General features: G+C 40.5%; 1 pseudogene; it reads left to right on the top strand.

Moving 5' to 3' along the window:
• The first annotated feature begins 1455 nt into the window (after positions 1 to 1455).
• On the top strand, positions 1456 to 3899 carry LOC117248177 (E3 SUMO-protein ligase ZBED1-like; annotated as a pseudogene).
• The last annotated feature ends 21644 nt before the right edge of the window (positions 3900 to 25543 follow it).

A 25543-nucleotide genomic window follows, 5' to 3' on the forward strand; every position in this document is an offset into this window, starting at 1 on the left:
AGTCACGAGCACCCCAAAAGATGGCACAAAGCATATCTCTAGTTCATCTCGGTTTCTGAGGCTTTGCAGCGGCATGTGTGTGAGTGTGTGTGAGTGTGTGTGTGTGTGTGTGGAGCATGAATAATGCAAACCTGTCAGTGCTGTGTCTGCTCTGTATGCTTTAAATGGTTAGCCCAGTTTAAAAGTCAGCTTTGAGTAATCTATTATTTATTCTATTACTCGGCTATTGTCCTGAACCCTGCCGAATGCTCTCGTCACATTCTCATGAAATGTTTTTGAAAATATGCAGCCCGGTTAATATGCTAATGCTGACAGCCTGTGTTTTGCATTTTGACCAGTGTGCTGTGAATGCAAATCACAGTTGTGCTTTAGATCATTGCCACATACGCTAATAAAATTAAACCTGAATACCACATTGAAAATAACTCGTGACCAAACATAGAGTTGTCTATGATCTGTCTTTTTAATGTGACGTGCTTGAAACAAAGCCTTTAAATGATCTGATGCTTGTAATTTGCCCTATAATATACTACCTCGCTGATATAATGACCAGTAAGGCCACTCTGACCACGTCCTACTGCATTTAGTCCTGGTAATTACATGCTTTCTGTCTGCATAGTGATCAGACGCATGCTTTTACACCATAAAAATTAAACTGTCGAGCCATCATCAGGCTGAAAGCGTTAACATATCGTGACTCCTGAGAGAAAGGAGCATCTCCTGCTACTGTAGAGTGGTGATTTGAGTGGCATAAAATTTAAACTCACACAGCATGATGCTGTAGGATGTTGTAGGATGGGGATAACCTGGGTAGCTGAGTTCCAGATGACTGAGTCACTGCCTGAGTTTTTCTATAATAAATAATTCAACAATATCAACAAACCATTATTAATTGAAAAGAAATGGCTATTCAGACCAATTTAGGGATAAAACTCTTGAAGCAGGTCACATGCACCAGATCAGGTCGACCTGAAAATGTAATAAATTTGATTTAAAAGCACAACATTCACTGTTACTTTGAAATTGCATCCAATCCATAAACTACAAGGGAAAGAGATGGTTTAATGGTTCCCGAACAGGAATAAGATACTAGAGTTGGTTCAGTTTCTGGTTTTGCTGGTCTGGTCTGGTGTATGATCTTAAACTGGTTCGAGTTTATGCAAACTGGCTGAAGTTGCATTTGTCATAGGGCTGCACAATTAATCGAATTTTAATCACGATCACGATTTTGGCTGCCACGATTAAATTAAGATGATCGTCGGCGATTTTAACATTTAAAAAGCGGGCTCTGTTGCATATCAAATCAAACACTTTCTCAACCCAATAGTCAGCCGACCACCAGGGGGCGACCGAAAGGTTAGGGCTTCATTAAGCTGCCTAAACAGCAAGCGAGTGTACCCTGCAGCAGCGGCAGCCTCAAATGATTCAACAGTGTGAGAGCGGGTGTGAGACGCAATGTCGGGAGCAGCATCTGGAGGTGAGGAGCTGCTTGTGCCTCATAAGGGCTCAACATCCATCGTGTGGAGGTTTTTTGGGTTCGCGGAAAGTGATGCTGACCAGAAGGCGGTCCTATGCAAAGAGTGCCGCAGCGTTGTGTCTGCGCCACAGGGCAACACAACAAACTTATTCAACCACCTGAAAAAACACCACAAACCCAAATATGATGAATGCATGAAGGCCAAAGCTAACGCTGGTCCACCAAATCCCCGTCTGTGTTCAGCGCCAACCCAGGCAACCATAACAGCAACCCTGCACCGGGCGACACCGTATCCATCCACCTCTCAAAGACACGCTGAAATAACAGATGCAATAACGTTTTATTTGGCCAAAGACATGTGTCCAATAAATACTGTGAGCAACAAAGGCTTCAAAAGCATGGTCAAAATACTGGACAAGAAATATGTGATCCCCTCGCGCAATTATTTCTCCAAAGTGGCATTACCTGCACTGTATGAAAAATGTCGGGGGGAAATAGAGAGGGAAATAACAGCAGTCGAGTATTTCGCAACTACGACTGACCTATGGTCCAGCAGAACAATGGAGCCGTACCTGTCCCTGACAATTCACTATATTGACGATGATTTTACAATGAAGAGTCGGTGCTTGCAGACGTCATTTTTCCCACAAGATCACACAGGAGAAGCTATAGCCCAGGGACTGCGGGAAGCACTGGCCTCATGGAGCCTGCAAGAGGAGAGACAAGTCTGCATCACCACAGACAATGGATCTAACGTCGTCAAGGCAGCTTCTCTAAATAAATGGATGAGGCTCCAGTGCTTTGGCCATAGGCTCCATTTAGCAATTGATGAGTAGGACGAATAAAAACGACAATTTAAAAAAGTACACATAATTGAATGGTACCTATGTATTCTGTGCTAATATGATGGAGATTGGTCATCAAATGTGTAGGCATTTTATTTATATTTAAAATGCTTTAGAAATGACCAGATAAAATAACAGACAAATAAGTGAAAAAAATAAAATAAACAAGTAAATAAGAAATAAAACATCTGTATCTTAACTGACTAAAATTTTACTGTGTGTGTGTTTAGGTGATTTGTATCTATTTATGTACAGTTTTTGGCCTTTTATTTCATGTGATGCTGGGACAAACTAATTTCCCTCCTCGGGGATCAATAAAGTTCAGTTCAGTTCAATCCAATCTTAAAACAACACATGAAAATAAAAGATTTAAAAGGAAGTGTATGCAAGGTTTTGTTTTGTTTTAATTATGAATCTCATTTTCTTTTACAGAGAATGCAATGAAAGATCCTTGGATTGACCGTGCAGTAGGGATCTGCAAAAAACTTGTGAGCAGTTTTTCCTACAGCTGGAGGCGTAAAAAGGAGCTAGCACGGGCTCAAAAGGAGCTGAAGCTTCCAGAACATGGGCTGAAGACAGAATGCCCCACAAGGTGGGGGTCAAGACAGGCAATGATTGAAAGAGTCCTGGAGCAGCAGAGGGCCATCTCTCATCTCTCTCATGGCAGGACACTGAGATCCTCGAAGCCATCCACAAATCCCTCCACCCTTTGACTGAGTTTACTGATGCACTGTCCAGTGAGAAGTATGTCAGTGTTTCCTTTGTGAAGCCAGTCCTCCATCTCTTCAGTTCTTCCATCCTCAAAGTGAACGATGATGATTCAGAGCTCACAAACACCATCAAGACAAAAATCCTAACTTACCTGGAGGAAAAATACAAGGATCCTGAGACACAAGAGCTGCTCGACATGGCTTCTGCTCTGGATCCCCGTTTCAAGCTGCGATACGCAAGTGAGGACAGGGTAGAACCAATCAAAGCCAGACTTGTGTCTGAGATGGCTGCATCTGTGAGCATGGTAAGTAATAATTGTAGATACACCATTTATCATAAATTCAAGAAACTAAGTGGATTGAAATGTGCTGAAAAGTAATAAATGTGCTGTAATCTACATTCTGAATGTGGATGTCAAATATATTTCATTTGACTGAATTTGTTATTCATATTTTATTTACCATGTACTTTTCAAGGAGCAGGGCCCAAGTGATGGTGGGACTGCATACAGGGCAGAGGATATACCCAGCACATCCAAGAGAAAGAAGACTTTGGGGAGCTTCTTCAAGATCACTGAGAGAGCCAGCCCAACCCATCCTCCTCACCAAGCTGTAGCCTCTGAGCTTCAGTCCTACCTGCAGTGTGCTGACCTTGATAGTGAGGAGAACCCACTGGACTGGTGGAGGGAACATCAGCGAGTCTACCTGCGACTGTCAAAGCTGGCCAAAAAATATTTGAGCATACCTGCAACAAGTGCCCCTTCCAAGAGGGTCTTCAGCACTGGGGGAAACATAGTGACCTGCCTTCGGTCATCTCTGAAACCAGAAAGTGTTGACAGGCTGGTGTTTCTCGCCAAAAATCTGTAGGCCTGTACTAGTATGTTCCTGTTCCTTGTAGTATGTGCCTTTTCTGCATAGGCTTCATTTTTTTCATGTGTTTGCACTTTATGATTGCACTTTGCACTGGCATATTTAATTTTTGCCCTTTATCTTGGGTAAATTTTATTTTATTATTTATGATTTATGATTATTTTAAGTTTCAATTGAAGACTTGTCCACATAATGTTTCTTTAAAACATAAAATGCAATAAAAAGACATGTTTTACCAAACATAATGAATAATCGTGATTAATAATCGTGATTACAATATTAATCAAAATAATCGTGATTATCATTTTGGCCATAATCGTGCAGCCCTAATTTGTCATCATGACACATTCTGGCAAAATAAATGTAGCCCACATCAGCAACCTGTGCCAATGGTATCACAACACTGAAAGCAACCTGTAAAGACGCTGTCAGGGCCGACGTCACAATGACGTCAGCTTGTTAGCTGGAGGCAAAACACGACTCACCACCACAGGGCTGTAGGCTACATAGGAGTCTTAAAAGGCTGTCTTATTATGTTATTGGGAGCCAGAATAGAAGGAGCCATGGCTGAAAACCAGCCGTCACTGCCCGTCAACAAAACATGGTTAAATGTGATAAGACCAAAGGACTGGACGGAGGCCATCATCAAAAATGCTCACATGTGCAGCGCACACTTCATATCAGGTTAGGGAGAAAGTATTTCCTGTTGTAGGGATGAATAATGTTATGTGTATTAAGGGTTATCATGTCCACCTCATCAGAAACTGGGGAGGGATTAAGAGGAATATTGGATTTCTCTGGAATGTTAACTTTTTAGCATGTTTGCAAACGTCAGCTTCCGTAGCAAAACAAACAAGTGTCGTCCTCCTTTGTAAGATTGGCTTCCTGTGACATCATCCATCCACTGAGTGAGAGCATACGGGTCGGCCAGTCTGGTCCCGTTTTGTCAGTGTTTACTTATTCAAGTAACACTGGCAGTCCCGGAGAGTGAGTGACCTGACATGGTGCGTTGGTATATTCAGTCTGACGCTCTACACTAAAATGAGAGCCCTGTTGGTCGAAGAAACTGAGGGCCGAATTCACAAAGAATGAACTGCAGCCGCTGATAGCACCTTGAATTGCACTTCATTTGCACCCACAGTTTGGTCCGTCTTAATGTCCAATTCACAAAGGATATTGCGCTAATGATATACCAGCGCAAACACGCCCACAAAGTTTGGCAGCTGAGTGCAGTTTGCCCCTGATTTGCCCCTGATTTGCTCCTGGTTGCAATAAGCCACACATGGCAAAGTATAAATGCTGGCTTTGCGCCAAGAACACCGTGGCAGAACAATGGCAGACTTTGTTTGGCAAAGTACTGAATACTGTATACCCTCATGTAGTGATGTCTGCTGGTGAGTCAGTCTAAAGGCCCGAACATACTCGGGCAGAACGTACGCGGAATGGACTCCGCGGAGATCCGTGCGGACTCAAAGCGGACGTCTGCAAACCCTGTGCGCGCAAAGCTCAGATTTTATGACCGCGCGGACTCTGCTCCGCGCACCAGTGACTGCTTGGCATGTATTTTTCACATCGCAGGGATTTTTCACCGACATTTTTACAGGAAACTACAACGCGGAAGTGCGCTCAACTATGAAAGCCCGAATGACTGCGGACATTCCTCATGGAGTCCGTTCCGCGTACGTTCTGCCCGAGTATGTTCGGGCCTTTACAGTGTCGGATGGGTTGAGGCTGTGGATTTGACCAAGTTTGACCACTTTATCACTATTCCCTCTCACTTGTAGCTATTTTTTCATTATCTTTTGAATTTAATATGAATTATGGAACCGTTTTTGTTCACGTTTGTTTCCCTCAATTCGTAAAATAAATTATTGAAAGTTGCTTTTGAAGTGCGTGACAGAAGTGCGTTTTGAGAACGACTGCAGACTGTCACCTGTTCAACGCATCACTATCTTCGGATGCCATTAAAGTAATAATGATATTATTTACAGACTGATTTAACAGACGATCACTGCTGCCACGATCACTGGAAAGTCTGGGCGAGAGGCTTCCACAGAGGAGCGCCCAGTTTGCACCAGCTTTCTAAAGACGTTATTTACTTCACTCAAACTGCGTGTGGCTATTAGCGCTGGTGTTAGTGAATTAGACGTTGTTTATCAATGAGGCTCATTTGCATAGAAAGGGACAATTTTTCCGCCAAATATATGCATATTACCTCATTTAAATACGTGCAAATAACACCGGAGCACCGAGACACAATCTGCTTGGCAGCGCAGTTAGTGGAGCATTTCACCCTCTGCGCGTGCTTTGTGAATTAGACGGTATCCGTTTGCTCCATTTTTACCGGTTTATCGGCTGCAAAAGCCACGCAATCCTTTTGTGAATTCGGCCCTGTGTGTTTTATTTCTATACGGATTAATGAACAGTCAAGTTAATCACACATTCACTCCGCTTGGTGCTCTGCTGCTCCGTCTCCCCAGACAGAGTGCCAAGAGTGCTCCATGTTTATAAATGGACTAACAGAGCCACTGGTGTCTGATGGTCCATGTGGTGTCTGTGGCAATGCACACAGTGTTTGTTTGATAGAAAGTTTTTGTGTTTTTTGGGCGACAAGCTCAAGCCCCTTTCATAGAGTCTGTTCAAGACGTGAATGTTGCACCGTTACTTGCTGATCTGTATCGACTTTATTCTTTGACTGAACTAGGGCACTTCCACACTGAGTAACTCGATAATCTTACTCCTGATGTACAGTGCAAGTATGATTACTTTGCATTGCCAACTTTATTATAATTTATGTGCTGAGAAGTTGTGTTTAAGCTTATAAAAGCTGCTAATGAGTTTTCATGTAATTATTTGCGGCTATGTTTTGTAAACTGTAGAAGAAGCTGCTGACTGTGTGAGATCAGTGGGGTGGTGGTGGTGCAACAGCACGTTTTTTTTAATGATTTTAAAGATGCTGTATGTAACTCTACAGAAAGATATTGCTGAGTTGAGTGTTATTACCAGGTCATCAAATACCAATGCTTTGGGTTGGCAGTCAGACTGAACCACTAACCTAGGGGTCAGCAACCTTTACTATCACAAGAGCCATTTTTGGCCAAAAAAAGCTCTCAAATAATCTGCTTGGAGCCGCAAAACATATTTGAGCCTTATATTGAAGGTTTAAATTCGCCCATCAACATTACTAATAGGTCTAAATGAGCATTTATTAAGTATTTTATTACATGGTGGCTGTCCTGCAGTGGGCTATTATGATTGTTTGGTACAGTACTTTACCTTTGCAGGGGTGGTAAAAGCAAACAAATAGGTCCATGCACTGTTAAATTCTATATTGTCCTCCATGACCTTTTTTTTATCTGGATCCCAAGGCTAGCATAGCTGGGGAGATCCAAGACAAACCATTACTATTTTGGTTTGGCAAAATACTTACAACCTGGGAATGAGGCTCAATAATCGACTACCTTTCTCCAGAGTTACATACAGTACTTTTTAGATTTCAGCGGATACAACAGCATTAGAACCAGAAGAGGTAAAAATGGGTGGGGCAGCGTAAGGTCAGTAAAACACACAAAGTTGTCCAGGAGCAGAAGTAGTAACAGAGCCGAGTCTCATCATGGTCGACTCAGGAGCATCTTTTCAGTCAAGTGTGACACCTATTAGTAAAATTCGGTACACTACTCTAGACCTGTCTGAAAATCAAACCAGTTTGAAAATGATCCAACCCAACTACTTGGCCAAAATTGTTTTTGTGACCACAAGAAGGGCAAAAGACGTCCTCCACACTTGTGTTACAGGGGGCAACATTGCAGTTGTGTGTGTACTTACATGCTGTATGTGTGTGCTTATTTACTAAAGGGAAGACATTAAAATTGCACTTTGCATGAAATCAAATTGGATGTTTAATTTTGTTGCTTTTGTGTGCACAAACTATAAAATATTTGTAATAGTTTAGGAAGTTTTAGGTCCTTTAAAATCATGTTATGAGACACGATCTGCAAAGATGTTTGGAAGATTTTTAATAACACTGAACTGTGAAAATAATTTCAGAGAATGGGAAAGAAAAATACTTTCCATGTACTTTCTTTATATTAAGGTTTTAAATGGATGTTTCCTGTATCTTGTATAGTTCTTCTGATCAACAGAATCAAGACATGCATTACAAAGACTATAAATCCCATCAAAATGACCATGTTTTTCAGCAACAAACACTAATGACAAAATAATTAATGAAAGTCCAAACCAGGTTTTTAGTGGCCCCTACAGAATGTAATGAAGTACTGTTAATGAGCACATTTCTGAAGACAGATTTTGTTGAATTTGTCAGAACTCACAGCTTTATAGATCTTCAGTCAACACATCATCAGTGGACTCAGTCCTAATTGCATCTTAATTTCATTCAGCTGGTTTGAATCATTTGAATTAGAAAGCTTCCACTCAGTATCTCAATTAGAGGAACTGTCGGCTAATCAGGTTCAATATCTGTGACTGATCTGCCTGTGAGTTTGCTTAATTAAATTAATCCGTCAACTAAATTCATTTGCAGGATGAAATAAAAATCATTCCCCTTGTCTGTAGTATCTGTGACCTCTAAATCATGACAGCTTTATAGAACGAGACCTTCAGCCAGCGCCTCTGGTGACTATAATTTAACGCTACAGAGACTGTAGTTAAGTGTTTGTTTTGCTGCTCATAAATTCAATGTAAATCTACTGTATCTGTGCAGTGGGCTCTTGTTGTTAAACTCTGGAAATGTGGTCCTCTTGTAAATCCCAGGAGTTGTGCCCTCAATGTTTCATTACTCCCCGTCCCGTCTCTTATTGAGCAGTATTGTCAGATTCAGTGTGGTCAGGATTCTGTAAGTTACCACCAGCAGTAAATCCATCTGGGCAGCTCCCGCACAGAAAATATACAGACACCGAGCACGAAGACCTGTGGCAGTATTCACAAAAAATAGTCCCAGCTTAGGAGTTATTTAGGAAATGTCTCAGGGTGAGAAATGGACAAAAAATATGATGCCAGTGAAGTCAGTAGCTTTGCCTGCCTACTGTATGACACTGTCTTATATGCATTGGCATCAGTCACATGCACAGAGGGAAGGGAACCACAATCCAAAATAACAGTAATGGCGTATTAAAATGCTGTTTAATGAGAATCAAATGGTTATGGTTTGCAGCAATTTTAGGACAACTAAAGGGCGTTGTTAGGCAATGCATATACGAATATGCCGGTGAAGATTCTTAGTCATCCAGGTCATTATAATCTTAAGTGTTATATCGTAGGCAACTGGACTTGCTTGAGTTTCTTGATGACGTTTCACCTCTCATCCAAGAGGCTTCTTTAGTTCTAACGGACTGGTGCAGGCTTTAAACTGTTGGCTCACAATAGGCCTCATTCACAAACAGTGTATATGCACAAATCTCTGTTTAAACCATGTGTATGAATGTTTTCAGCACAAATAAGATTTACCAATATTTCAACACCCTAATTTGTCCGTCTCCGACCATGCATACACACCAATGATGAAGACCTGGCTGTCCAGGGAAATGTACACACACATACATTTTTAAATTCATAGCACATTAAAACTGCATTTGCTAAAAACGGCTTTTAAGGGCAACAATATTGAAAACCTTTTATTTACTAAGGCATGCACATGCACTTATATGGAGCTCTTTTATCCTCATCAATCGACCCTTTCCTGAGCCCTGCACCTTTGTGATGGTCCGAAAAGCTGGTTGAGTAAGCATGGAGCCCACACTGTAACTAACTGCACTCCCTGAAGAAATATTATCATATTTTTGGAAACAGTGATTCCAGAAAGAAGCAGACAGAGGGGTCTACAGTCTGTGTTTGAAGGATATATCCAGGATGTCAAACTGACTCAGCAGCAACAACAGGTTAAAAAGACAAAGATAGTTAGAAGCTAAAGCCGAACTATAGGCTACAGATCACAGTGTAAAAGTGAACCACCACATCACTGCTGATCGCCACACAAGTGCAATTAATATAAAGGGAAACTTTGGTGATATCGAACCAGCTGTGTGGCATCACAGTGTGTGCAGATGAACAGTGTTTGGCTTCACCCCTGTGCTGCTCCCAGCACCCACACAGGCAGGGATCTCTGGGGGAAGTCAAACAACGTTCATCTGGTTGAATATGAGCAAAGTGTCCCTTCTTCCCTTCACTGGTTCCTGTACAGCAGGGTCGGTCTTTGTTTCACTGTTACAATCATTAAAAAGCAAAAGCAGCATGTGTATACATTCAGTAGGCTATATCTTCAGTAGCTAGCTAGCTAACCCTACACTTTTCAGGGTTTGATTTTGGTTTTGGAACAGGGAAGAAACGTATATCTTTCTCCAACCTCTCCAGGTAACCAGTATCATTAATACACAACATTTAGCTCCAAATCCACAAGACCGGCCTGAAAATGAAGGAAATCTGAAACGACTGCATTAGAGTCAATGGATCCTTGTCTGAGCCGGCCTGATGCTAGATTATGATTGGCCAGTCTTTTCTTTTTATGAAAACAAAGGGTCAATTCTTTTCATAATTAAAATAATCAGCTATAAAAACTGAGTGACCCAGCATACAATGGAGTATATGAATATCTGTCTGTCATGCTGGATACTCCCACCATGTTCAATGCCATGAAATTATAATCATCATTATGACTATTATTACAGGGATCTAGGATATATAAATGATTCTGATCTACCTCCGAGCAGGTGATAAGATATCTTGCCTTGCTGAAAGATATTGAAGCCCCTGCCTTCAGGAGAGAGAGCGCATCTTCACAGATCGACATAACATGTTTGAAGGGAGTGACAAATGGCTTATCAGCTGTTTCTGACAGCAGAGACGTTTACACACACTCACAGAAAGTCCAACACTGGTGAGTCAGGGCCTTAATACGTGCGTACAAACAACTTCACCTATTCCTCACTGATATACCTTTTGGCAAATGTATTTTCTTATAAAGAAAAATGAGGGTGCAGCAGTATGCTGATTGCAGATAGAGGGCACGTGCCTGTCAATTTAAAATTATTTTGATTCACTAATATACGCATGGTGGTTGGAACAAAATCTGCCAGTGAGCATGTGACATAGAGTATGAGCATTCCTATGCATATATCAGGGAATGAGGCCTAATTTGTGCATGTCTCACTGAAACATGACACATCATCTATAAGACTGTGAAAACTATTTAATAGATAATAGTGTTTATTGGGTGAGAAACACAGCTGTGATCCAGATAAGCCAATCTAGTACAATTAAATCTGTAGCATGCGTTTAATTAATGTGATTTAGCATTTGATGAAGGTTTTCTCCTCCCTCTTCTTTTTGCAGCCATTTATCTCCTCTGCATAACAAAACAAATCTTTTCACAGTTCTCAATGCTTCTTTACCTTGGGGGCTGAAGGACTGAGATTGTTCGCATCTTCTTAGTTTTTGTCTTCATAAAGGATCAAGGAGAAAACAACATAACAACATTCTTTACATTTCACCATTAAGAACACCACTTAAGCCTTGTGGATACGGCTCCGCACAGTACATTTATTTGTGCAGAGATAAACGTATGTGGCCCTCATTAATTCCTCTCAGATCCCTTCATTGTGGAGCAGTCTGGTAATAGTGTATATTCTCACTGTCAGTATATCCCATTAAAAAGACCAAAATCAACAACGTTTTCATTGCTTTTGTTGTCAAAGCCTGATACATCCTCTGTGCCACAGAGTTCCATTGTTGTCCAAAAACTATTAAAAACACATCAATGAGTCACACTGTTGCACTGACAGAAATGCTCCTTAATTATGATGATAAACACAAGCACTGTACATTATCCAGACGTCCACCAATAGTGGATTTTTAAAGGCCTATTAGTAACAATAGTTTGGAGCAGGAAACAGACAATATCAATTAATTGCTATATATATGGTATAAATAAATAAATAAATATATAAATCTTAATTACTGAATATCAAAAGCAACTGAACTGATCATTGGAGTAACTGTAAAATATCTAGGTGGGAGCTACTTTTATATTTTGAGCTATTATTCTTCTTCAACGTCATCCTGAGATCGATTATTTACTTACTTACTTACTTACATAATTAGTACATGTCAAGGCTAAAAATAAATCAAATGTAGTATCTAACAAGATACTTAACAGTGGAGTAATGTTGTATTTTCAAAATACTTCAAAATGGAGCCAAGCTCCTGACATAACTTTTCGCTTCAAATGTCCTGTCTGCGCTGATTAATCGGTCAACCTGTATGTCATTCTCAGTCAATCTTATAGATACTGTCCTACTGCCATATACACTTACCAGTGCATGTTCTTCCACAGCTGACAATAGTGGCCAACATATGCACTACTACAGACTGACTATATATGAATATAGATGACATGACAGCTTCCAAATAGTGAGGCCAAAACATCTTGATTGCCCCCTTGTGGCTAGCTGCAGTATTGGTCATAAACCCCGCCTCCTCCATGTAAGTGAATGGATCATGGGCCACACTAAAAGATCAAAGTGCACGCCAAATACATTTTTCCCAAAGAAGGTCCCTGTCATTTCAGGTAGAATTGTACCGATATCGATACCAGTATCGGAAATGCCTCCGATACTGCCTAAAATGCGGTATCGGGTATCAGCGAGTACAGCCTATGACCAATCCAATACCACATAATGCCTCACGTCATTACGCATAGGCACGCTACAAGCAAACAAAATGGAAACGGAGCGGAGTTTAAAAAGCATTCTACTGTAGCCTTTAAAATGTCTTTTTTACAAAAAAAAAAAAAAGGCATTCATTCTACTATTATGTATTTCTTTCTTAATATTTTAGATGCAAACAGCCTTTTGGATTGTTGTCAAATGGTATAAAGCTGTCAAAGTTAAAGGGGTTTTGTGGCTCAAATTGAAGCCGATTACTCACCAGGGCGACACGAAAGAACACCGGAGGATGGCCACCATGTTTCTGTGGCAATGCCATCCCACAAGCTAGCGCCCACCCAACCTGGCCAGTGTACAGTGCAGAGTGGTCAAGGCTAACATTAGCTAAGTAATGAAGACCAGAGGGCTCTCTATCTCGGCTGTATATCAGCAATGCAAACAGAAAAATAAATAAAAGATAGACACTTGCATCACAAAACATAAAAAAAATTCACCACCTCTAACTGAATAGTGTGTTGAAATACAGCGAAGAGCAAGGAGAGCACCTCTTGTATTTCACTTCTTTTCTTTTTCTTTTTAATTTTAATCAGTTAGTTACCAGTTTATGGGTGTCAGGCTTTCAAAAGCAAAAGTAAGCACAACTTAAATCCCTGTTTATGAACTTTTTTTCTATTTACACCTTCAGCAGGAAGAAATGGTCTCTGTACTGAGTGTCACAGACAGGGTGGGGAAGTCAGAAAGTGTTGAGAGACACACTAACACGTTTTTTTTTTGTTTTTTTTTCCAGGGGATACTTTGATAAAAATAGAATGTCCACAGCTTTATCTTTTAACCTACGGCCCTCTTAGTACATTTTTCTATACATGGCTTTGATCTGAGGCAACCTTTTGAAAACTGTCTGACCTTCTCACACTGTTGCCTCTGTTAGAGCTAATTTCCTGACTTTCTGTGCTCCGCGAGCTCTCAGGAATCAGCACTCAGCCCGATGTCCGTCAAAGGGAAGCTGACCTTACTCTATTTTCCACGCTGCTTTCACAACAACTGTCTCTAAGTGACTGTAACTATCACGCTGAGCTTTTATCTACTCTCTCTGCAATACATTAAAGCCATCACAAGATCACAAGACCTGTAAAAGACTGGAAGCAATATATTGTCAACTTTGGGAAACACATCATAAAGTGCAATCAACATGTGCCAGGGTGAAAAATATACTACATTTTGAGGTCAAATTAATACTCTTTCTATTAATACTGTGGATTTGTTGTATAGCAGTGTCCAATGGAGTGGTGAGAGAAGGGCTTCTTACTTTGAGTGTGCAGGGTTTCAGAAGTTTAAGTCCCGTATCTGAGCCCACTGGAGCCCAATCTGCAGATGCTCAAAATGGCACAGCTCTTATCACGTTACCTTGATGACACCAATACATGTTACTTATCATCCAAACCAAGCAGAACCTCAGTCAACTTTCCCCTTTCTTGTCATACTTAGATACCACATCTGCTAGGCTCGTCTATGCTGACAAGAAAACCAAATTTTGAAGATGGTTAAAAGACTTTTGCGTTTTTCACAGACACATTACATTGCACATAGTCCTATCTTAAAGGAATACTTCACCCACAAAATGGCCATTTATATATCAATTAGCCACGCTGTGTTACCTTCCATGCCTCCTCGAAAAACATTCATCTACAAACTCACACAACTCATGCAGTATAATCTTGGTCCCATTTATCCAGCCACATGCTCAGTACTTCCCAAACAAATTAATTTGGTGAAAAAAATAAAATTTATATGTATACACACCTTAGTATCAGAGTCTGGCTTTGAAGAGAGCATAGTGTAGATGAGTTTCACTTTGTTCAACAGTAAGGTTTTGGTTAAAATGCATGTGTTTGGGAAGTACTAAGTACTGTGTGAGTTTGTAGACATGTTTTGATATTGTCATGCTGTTGTTTAACCTGGCCCCTGTTCAATCAATAAACCAATATGTTCGCTGTTTTCCATTAAGGCATGTGAGAAAACATTTACTTCATGAATTCAAGGTAACACAGTATGACTGATTGATATACAAATCGTCATTTTGTGGGTGAAGTATTCCTTTAAATTAGCTAATGTTAGCAAAACACTAGCTAACTAGCTAGCTAAGGTATAGCTACATCAAGTTAGCTTAATGTCAGATAAACAGCGTCAACCAGGTTTGCTTCCTTCTTATTTCTGTGTTAACATTGGGGAGATTAAAAAAGGGTCAGGTTGGTTTGTTGCTGATATGTTTTTAAAATTAAATATTGTTCACCAGGAAAAATCAACACTTATGTTCCTTCATTTTATTTGTGAAAGGCTACATTCTACCCCAAAGTAACTTTCTACAGTAAAGAGAGACTAGATCAGCACCATGGTCTGTATTCAGTAATAAATACATAGAGTACTTTACTGATCCCCAAGAGAGGAAAAGGGGACTCATACCCAGCAGTACAGGAACAATGCTGACTAATAGTCTTGTCATCCTCTGTCTCAATGAATAGGGAGAAATGTCTTCCCCCTATTCATTGAGACTGCAATGCACATACTGTTGTCCTTGCTGTCAACTTCTTGAAGCTGCAGAGGGTTAAACTGAACCTCTGTCGCCTTTTGGGTTTCTTTTTCTCAAGCTTGTACGACATAGCAATAGTAACTATCGGGTGCAGGACTTAGGACTGATCAAATGTGGGGGGGTTTTATCTGACATTTTTCTCACCTTCCTTCAGCCAAGGCAATTAAGGGTTTGGTTCCTGATTTAAAAGTCTCCCAGGCTCTTGCCTTACAGAATGGACGAGCAGTAACTGTTAAATAATCAATTTACTCATTTTTATTTTATAACAGCATCATTAAGTAAAATTAAAAGAAATGGTTGATGAATGTGTAATATCGCCTATGCTTGCAAATTTCTGATTTCATGTATTTTTTATGTACCATCTTAATTCTTGTTAATGTAGACTTATATGTTAATTTAGGCACACCCAGTACACCAGGCTGAACACCAATGTGCCAGGCTTCTTCGTTTAGGATTGGGTCCTGTTCACATTTGAACTGATACTGGTACCTGCAACTTGGAACCAGTACCCAACGACAGTTGTTGTCAGTACTCTGTAATAACAAACGTAACTTTTTGAACAATCTGAAGGGGTGACATAGTAAACTAAAATGCAATTCTGCTCCTTTGCTTCTTTCTAGTATCTAGAAGAAAATATTCCTGCATGTGTAAAGGTTTATTTGTGTCTACTCATCCAGCAGTGATACTAGACTATCACTAAAATAAAACAGATAAAGGAAGTTGAAACTATTGCAATAGATGCAGCCATAGTTTTGGCATGCTGGGAAATTGACAGAGTGGCGTCTGAGCTCCGTGGCTGGCTGCCCAGCTTCAGGGTGCTTCCGCCTCCAATCTGAAGTTGAACCTGGTGGCTCCACAGAGCACCATTGCCAGACTTGAAGCTCCAAGCTTGGAGGTGCTTTGCAGCACTTCGACCTCGTCTTAACTCGCGATTCTCACCCAGATGCGCTCTTAGGTACCAACATTTATCACTGATGGATTTGACATGAATTCGTGCTCAGCAGTACCAATGTAATTTGGTTCGGTGCCTTTAAAAGTTTAGTGTATATTTTTATGCTTCTGGCTGTCCCTGGTAACGCTCTGTTTTATTGTCACAATGCTATAACTTGTGGGTAATTCCCCAGGCGAAGTCTCCAGAAATGTAAACTTATGGAAAGTGTGGGCTCAAAATGTCTGCAAGAGACCCCCTAACAATTCATGATTTGACAGAAGGAAAGCCCTCAGCAGAGCTCAGACATCCAGAGGGAGCTTGGAGTAGAGCTGCTGCTCCTTTGCGTCGAAAGGGTTCACCTGAGGTGGTTCGGGCATCTGACCCAGATCCTCCTGGGCACCTCCTGCTGAAGGTGTTTCGGGCTCGTCCCACTGCTAGGAGGCCCCGGGACAGACCCAGAACACGCTGGGTCGATCATATATCTCATATGGCCTGGGAAGGCCTTGGGGTCCCCCAGGAGGAGCTGGAAAGCATTGCTGGGGAGAGGGATGTCTGGGGTGCTTTGCTTGGCCTGCTGCCCCCGAGGCCTGGCCCCGGATAAGCAGATGAAAATGGATGGATGGATGGATGGATGGATGGATGGAAAGCCCTAAGCCCCCACACGCTTTGATAGCGCGCCTCAAAGTTCACGAGTGTGGGTTGGGCCTTGGAGTACTTCCAGTGCTTGGATGGACATCAGTCAAAAAATAAGCATGTGTTAGAAAATATTCGGTACAGTTAAAGATGCAGGCCTGTAAAGATACAACCTGGAAGAATAACTGAACAACAGGCTGAGAAGCAGTGTTTTCATCCCTTCAGGATGGCTTTCAGCAAGAAATCACCAAGCTTAAATTCTGTTGCAGATCCTGGATCAATTTTGGTTGAGTTCAGCCAACGCTGTTGTTTTGTTTGTTTTTTTGACATTGGGAGCTTGGGTGCTTTTAACTTTTATGCCTACCTTTAAAGCTGCATATGAGTTTTATAGGAAACTATAGTAGAGAAAAACTGCAGTGCAGACCGAAAACTGAGAAGAAAAAAAAAACAAGACTAGATTTACATTACGCAGCCAAAAACAAAGTCAGAGAAGAAGAAGCAAATGTTTTATGAGGAAGGGAATACATTCAACTCGCTTCTCACACTGCAAGGATACACACGTAAACAGGAACTATGTTTGTTTACAGGTAAACTCTACAGGGCACCTTTAAAGCTGCAGTAATGGATTTCTGGCCACTAGGGGGCACTAAAACCCCTGCACAAGCTGACAGACACACATCCCAGATATATTATTACCTTATTAAGTTGACATGTCAGCGACAATTGCCTTTTCACACACACAGCGGACGCAGAGCAACATTAGCATTCATATGAAGTTGTTTCTCTCCAGTTGGTGATTAAGTCTGACATTCACTCTCTTTACAGCCCTCAACTCCTGAGAAAAAAAAAAAAAAACATGCGCGTCTCCTGTGTTGTAGATGTTTTTCTGTTTTTGTTTCTTGCAACCTGGCATATTTGTTTTCCTGGGGTTTGTTGGGTTACAGCAAGTCACCTCTGACAGTGACTGTTGAAAGTTAGTACACAAATAAGCAGCTAAATTATTGTATTTAAAGTGGTTGAAGCAACGACGTAACTTCAACCATTGAGAGATCTGTGGTATGCTTTTAGTAACCTAGAAACCCATTTGCCTCATCAGTGTGACCAGAAGAGAGGAAATGTCCCTGACCCAGCGACAGTGAGAGGAGGACAGCTCAACGGCAGATGCTCGTGAGTCATTTATCTCACTTGCACTTTGACACCGAAGCCGTTATTGTCTGGCTTCTGCACAGATCAGCTCAAGCCTCTCACATCAAAGCAGCTGCACCAAACAACTCATAAATGGAGCCATTTTAAAATCAGAGTATGATTTATGAATGTTGTTTCCCCCTGAAGTGCAGAGAAAGGTTCAGGTCTTCACTCTCTGCACACTAAAAGCCCATGAGGGAAAGAGAAAGAGCAAAAGTCACCAGAGAAATTACATTTCATTAAAGCCTTTATTATTATAATTGAATAAAATCACTGCAACGCTCTTCGTACTGCAACATAAAACACTTATCTGACTGACAATGTTGTAATCACAGTGAACTGCCATTTAAACAGCATCAACACATTACATACTGCTTAGAGTGATTTGGGAGTGGAAGAAGAACAAGCTGCAGACCTGAAGGGCACAAACATACATGTGCTATTTACATGACACGCAGGTAATTGCCAGTGTATTCTATTGTTCATCATCTGAAGTGTTACCTTAGGACTAATTAACAAAGAAACCATAAACAACTTCATTATCAGCCACAACAACATTGCAGCAGCTGGTATTGTTTTCACCTTGGGAGTCTGTGTGTGTGGCATCATCAAATGGCAACCTCTGGGGCTGAAAAATTACGCCAACATGGAGGAGTCACAAAATGCAGTTCCTTACATGGCCACTTGAGGCTGGCTCAGGGAGTGAGTAAATCCCCGTAGACCACCATGTTAAAATGCCCAACTTTACAGCAGAAATAAACATGTTTACAGCCTGGTACAAAAAACGGTTTTGGTCTCTATAGCTGACTTAACATTCATGACAACTGGGCGCAGGGGAATTTATATATAACTCAAAAGTCAAGAGGCTTAAAGTTAGGCTTAAAGTTACACATATTCTAAGGCAGGGATGCTTGAGTGACAGGCAGTCTGCAATGCGTTGCTACAGTCTGAGAGTCGGATTTCACCCCCCGCTTCAACCTCGTGTCCAAAAATGGTCACTTCTGGCTCCAAAAAATCAAGATGTTGACACCCGAAATGCCAAACTGAAGGCTTCAAAACAGTAGTCCAGAAACAAATGGGTTTTGTCACGATAGTTATGTCCATTATTTCATACTGTCTTTTCTACAGTCTGTAGCAGAAACTACAACAGAAGTGCTTTTGATCATTTTGCCAGGTGTTTATATATCTGTCTGTCTGTTTGTCTATTTGTGGGCAGATTTTTTTTTCAACGCAATAATGCCAAAACCATGCAAAATGCAGTCACATAACAAGTGTGTAGTTGAGATCAAAATGAAGGTTGACTTTGAAGATGGGTGTGGTCCAAGCAAGGGTACTGGAATTCAAGGGGTAGGAAGTAAAGAAGTGGCCCACATTCATTTCAAGTAGTAGATCATGGCTGGAGTGATCCCATCAAAAGATGGTTTCTAGTTTTTCTTATTTTCCCTTTTTAAAGTCCTGCATCAGGTCAGGTACCTGTAGAAAGGATGTTTTATGGGTGGTCTTTAGTCTTAACTTCATCTCTGAGACTGGTTCTGAGTGAAAAACAGTACCTGCAGGTGTTGGATAACAAATATATTAAACCTAGGGCTGTCAAGCGATTCAAGAAATTAATCCAATAAATTACATGTTCTGTGATTATTTAATCAAAATTAATCGCATACATTAATTTTTGCTGTGAAAGTATTAAACAAAGTCCAACTGAAATTAATTTTGGCAGATGTGTCGTAGTAAAGCAGCTGGATTTCGGCCACAGTTGTCCCCCTGCCCTCTACCACTGAAACTGGCCTGCAGTCCCTCGTAATCCATTTTGTAAGGGAGTTAGTCGGTCACAGGTAGACTTACTCAGTTTGCGTCTGAACGCCTGGTTGAGTGTGGCTTGACAAGCGCTAGCATCAGAGGCTGTGCTAGCTCAGAACTCTGGGTTTACTGCTAATGCTTTGTGTTGAGGTGATATTTCAGGGTTTTCCGATGGTACAAAAATATCTTAATGCTGGAACCGCAAAGAATGGTGCTCCTAATAACAGCTCCATCTGGGCGTTTTTTAAATGTAAATGTTCCTTTAATAGGGGCCAAGTAGTGTTGTCACGTCTGCCTCTACCATGTGACAAAGCCACGTGGCCTTCAATGACGTAGTGGGTCAAAGGGCACCACAGAACATGATTAATCTGCATTATTGATTTTGTTTTCTGTGCTTCATTAATCGAAATTACGGTGTTATTTTGACAGTCCTTATTAAAGGTATGGTCTACGTTTAGAAAGACAATGAGAAAGATTTGAAAAACAGCATCGCAACATAGACCATAGCTTTAAAACTAAAATGTGAATACTAATATTTTAGTTTTAATTCTTTGACTGTTATATATATTATCTTAGTTTTACATACAGTGCCCTCCAAAAGTATTGGAACAGTGAGGCCAATTCCTTTATTTTTGTTGTAGACTGAAAATATTTGGGTTTGACATCAAAAGATGAATATGGGACAAGAGATCAACATTTCAGCTTTCATTTCCAGGTATTTACATCTGGATCTGATACACAACTTAGAAGATAGCACCTTTTGTTTGAACCCACCCATTTTTCATGAGAGCAAAAGTATTGGAACATGTGACTGACAGGTGTGTTTTGTTGCCCAGGTGTTTCCCAATTACATTGATTATTCAAACAATAAATAGCACTGAATGTCTGAGCTCAGTTTCAGATTGAGTACAATAGGTTTTGCCTGTGCAGACTGCATTTAGAGGTGGAACCAACATGAAAACTGAGAGCTGTCTATGGGTGAAAAAGAAGCAATTGTGAATCTGAGAGAAGATGGACAATCAATCAGAGCCATTGCACAAACATTGGCCATAGCCAGTACAACCATTTGGAATGTCCTGAAGAAGAAAGAAACCACTGGTGTACTAAGCAACAGACGTCGAACAGGTAGACCAAGGAAAACATCAGCAGTTGATGACAGAAACATTGTGAGAGCTGTAAAGAAAGACCCTAAAACAACTGGTAGTGACATCAGCAACAACCTCCAGAGGGCAGGAGTGAAGGTATCACAATCTACTGTTCGCAGAAGACTTCATGAACAAAAGTACAGAGGCTACACCAGAAGATGCAAACCACTCATTAGCAAGAAGAATAAGAAGGCCAGGCTGGAATTTGCCAAAAGGTACAGAGATGAGCCTCAAAAATTCTGGGAAAAAGTTTTATGGACTGATGAGACAAAGGTTAACTTTTTCCAAAGTGATGGAAAGGCGAAAGTTTGGAGAAAGAAAGGATCTGCTCATGATCCCAAACATACAAGCTCATCTGTGAAACACAGTGGAGGTAATGTCATGGCTTGGGCTTGCATGGCTTCTTCTGGGACGGGCTCTTTCATCTTCATTGATGATGTAACACATGATGGCAGCAGCAAAATGAACTCTGAAGTCTACAGAAACATTTTGTCTGCTAATTTAAAGAAAGATGCAACCAAACTGATTGGGAGATCCTTCATCATGCAGCAAGATAACGACCCAAAACACACTGCCAAAACAACAAAGGAGTTCATCAGGGGCAAGAAGTGGAAGGTTTTAGACTGGCCAAGTCAGTCTCCAGACTTAAACCCAATAGAGCATGCATTTTACCTGCTGAAGAGGAGACTGAAGGGAGTAACCCCCCAAAACAAACAACAACTGAAAGAGGCTGCGGTGAAAGCCTGGAAAAGCATCACAAAAGAAGAATGCAAAAGTTTGGTGATGTCAATGGGTCACAGGCTTGATGCAGTTATTGAAAGCAAAGGATTTGCAACTAAATATTAAGTCTCATTCACTTTAATCTATTTTAAGTTTATATGTTCCAATACTTTTGCTCACCTAAAAATTTTGTGTTCCATTACAAATAATGCTATCTTCTAAGTTGTGTATCAGATCCAGATGTAAATACCTGGAAATGAAAGCTGAAATGTTGATCTCTTGTCCCATATTCATCTTTTAATGTCAAACCCAAATATTTTCAGTCTACAACAAAAATAAAGGAATTGGCCTCACTGTTCCAATACTTTTGGAGGGCACTGTATATGAAATGTCCCACAATGATCACTTTAAACATGCTGCTTAACCAAATTATTTGTAAAGCGCATGTTTATTAAAGGACTGGCAGTTTCTGGTTGGGCCATGGATCTTGTGTCGGCAGGTCGGGTCAGGTTGCTAAACTAATTAATCATATTTGCAGGCGGCAGGGCGAGTGTGATATTGCATGTTGCGGTTTCGGTTCGGGAGTGGGTGTTAATATTCTGATCATAACAGCTCTGAGTAAAAGTGAAGTCTTCAACCTGCAGTTCATTTGCAAAATATCCCATCACCCTGACTGTTGTCTTTCAGCAATAATACACACATTTTAATTGCCAATCTGTGTCATTTCCATTCAGTATATGATGCGGCAAATTAATCCCTGTGTGCCAGGCAGAAACTATTGATGTGAGCAACATAATTGCCTTTTCGTCCTCCTAAAACATTCAAATTGTTTCTATACACTATGAGACATTCTAATAACTACCCTGGATTATTGAATCTTTCATTTACAAGACAACAGTTTGTTTCAAAGTAGCAGCATGCAGAGGCTAACGTTTCATTAAATATTTTGTCTGGGAAAACATTTATTAAAAACAATGGTGTTATATCACATAATGTGCAACCTTAGTATTATGTTGACATCATTTTATATGTGCAAATACAGACTCCAATGGAAAAAAGAACAGAGGAGTTATTGATGTCATCAGAAATTGAAGATGCTTCGTCTCATTTGACTAAGAACTCATTTCCTCGATTCTTTGATTCTCGATTTTTTCTGCTGCATCTCTCTCTCACATTGGAAGTGAGAGGGGAGGGTGTTGGTGTAAGAACATGGATTTAATTAAAGGAATTATCATGTACACATGATGCCATGTTTTCATTTGCCAACAATTAGCTTGCAGCTCAGTATGCAGTTATCTGTAATGAACACTTGATAACTATGTCTTATTGTAAGGTGCTAACTGGTAATCACTGTAAATGTATAGGCCACCTGAGTAGAGCCTGATTGTTCTAACTGAGGGTCGTAAAGTAACTCAACAGGACAATAAATGACTTAACAATCCACGTTCCTGCCACAGCTCCACCTGTGTGCTTTTTCACTCTAAGAAACACAAACAAATCACATCTCCTGATCCATTAAAAATGACTTCACATACTGTAAATTGATCATGATCACATTATAATGACTGATGAGACTCAGTCCGTTTACACTCTAGTTCAAATACTTGAAAAAAAGGATCTTTCTAACAGCATTTCAAGACAGCAACACTCAGACAAGCCTCTGAAAGCCTCTGTAAATATAGTTACAGTGTGATGTGCTTGGAGTGGATGGGTTTTTAAGCGCTGTTTCAAGTCTATTGGTAATTGTTTACTATTAACTTCGGCAGCGTCTGTAGTGTTGCATTTTCTACTGCTTGCACTGTGAGTATTTCCCCTGAATGTAAAATGCAAAAAGATACCTGACACACAAGGACAAAGTGAAACAAATAACTGGATGCAGTGCAGTATGTCTGCTCACTGGCCTTATGTGGAAGAACATGTGGGAATAAAGATCCAAAAAGATCTTGGAATCCATCAATAAATGATTTGACTTGCTGGAACAGAACTTTGTAACACTTACGGATTCACAGCAAACCCTGACAGAGAGAAATGTTTACAGCAGAGGATCGATCCTCTGACCATGAATCTGGACAAGTGCCTTACAGATATTAAGGAGGCAAAAAACAAACTTCAAACAAAGATCAATGAGCTGGAAGAGCAATGATGAAACAACATCAAGACTGTGGTTATACAGTGCCGGCCAGCAGCGATGAGTAGAGGTGGCAGTTTGGGGAATTCCTGCAACATCTTAAAGAAGAAATACAGTCCAGTGTACGAGCTTAAACCGGTTTGAGTTTATGCAACAGGGTGAACCAGTGTTTGTCTTTATGACACATTCTGGCAAATTAAAAAGCAGCCTCCGTCAACAACTTGTGCTGATGTCATCACGGCACTGGATCCAAGTTGTATTGCATTAGTAAGTACATGACAATATGATTAACCTGTGTGCAACTTACTGCCGAATTGAGGCCGCAACATGAAGGAGATTAAAATTTCAGTAGAGGTGGGAGGGCTGATGAGTGGTGCACATTGTATTTGTTTACAAGAAGTTAATCTGTTTTTTGGGTTGCTGAAACAAAACATGGAAGCGTTAGTCTCTCAAGAGATCTAAAACTACACCTTCATGGCAACATTTTGGATCTGAAGCTGCATAAAAAAGTCTGTAACTGGTTGCTAGCTACGCAATACACTGTTCAAGCTAAAGTTTTGTCGGACGAGTGCTGCAATAGACGAAGAACGGTTGATACTGAGGTTGAAATGAGGAATTATCTGTACAATACCTCCTTATTTCACTGGGAGGGAGATCACCAGGGATCTTAAAGTTTTTTCTAAGTGACCATCACAAATATAAAACGTGTGCAAACAGCATAGTACTAATATATATTTTTGTGCGGCAAAATCGTATCGTCACAAAGTGCCAAGTATTGATATTTTCGTTTTTTCGTATAAAAATTCTAATATTAGAAATACAAATAAAACTTTATGTAGCCGACTATATCATCAATTGCTTTTTCCGTCTGCTCGATACATATTGCTGGCAAAAAAAAAAAAAATGGCTGAAGTGGTATAAACAGACTGAAAAGTTTATCTAATTAGATAAAACAGATGTTGACAAAGTTTTCCTTTGGGGACATAATGTACAGTTTAAAAAATAAATGACAATTTATTTTATCGCCATAATAAGCATATCACAACATATTTAAATCACAATAATACTGAATCGTGACTTAAGTATCACGATAATATTGTACCGTGGTTCCTCTGGTGTTTTCCACCCCTACTATTCGCCCATCTTTTAAGTGGTTGCGTTTCAGTCTGATCTCGACGCAACAGAAGTGCAAATTTAATGGAACCCATCGATGTGATAACTGGGATTATAAATTTTCATAACCTCTTCTCTTCCTTTGGTTTGGCCTTGTAAAGCCACACCATTTTTTTTTTAATTCATATATGTCTTATAGAGTAAGTACCTGGGCAAATCTAAAGGCTATGTTTAGATGAGGACAAGAGTCTCTTAAAACTCCCAAACTTTAGTGGCTCTACCCATGACTCAGCAGCTCAATGGCTCATTACTTAGCTCAGATTGATTCAAAAACTGGTGGAGAGTTTAGGAGAGCCTTTGTCAACAAACTAAACAATGACTACATTTATCCACTTTTAAAAGGGCAGCCCAGTCACCAGAAGAAAGTGTTGGCATTGCATGTTTCTGCAAACCACACGGGATGTTTGTACATTTCATAAGTATCACATCAGCATTTCTAAAATGTTGTAGTATATGAGCTGACTTTGGCATTGGGAGGTGAAGGGGATTGTGGATGGTGGATGCTGTGACACATAGGCGAGACACCTGCCAATTTACAGACCACTGCAGCCCACTGTGCAAACAACAAAATTGTTTTTCTTAGCAAGTCATTACTGTGTTTCCAGCAGCTTTTTAGCTGCCAAACATTGGTATTTTTTGGTGACCTGGCTCTGTGTTCCCACTG

The sequence above is a fragment of the Epinephelus lanceolatus genome, chromosome 14 (genome assembly GCF_041903045.1).
Source record: "Epinephelus lanceolatus isolate andai-2023 chromosome 14, ASM4190304v1, whole genome shotgun sequence".
Classification (NCBI taxonomy): Eukaryota; Metazoa; Chordata; class Actinopteri; order Perciformes; family Serranidae; genus Epinephelus; species Epinephelus lanceolatus.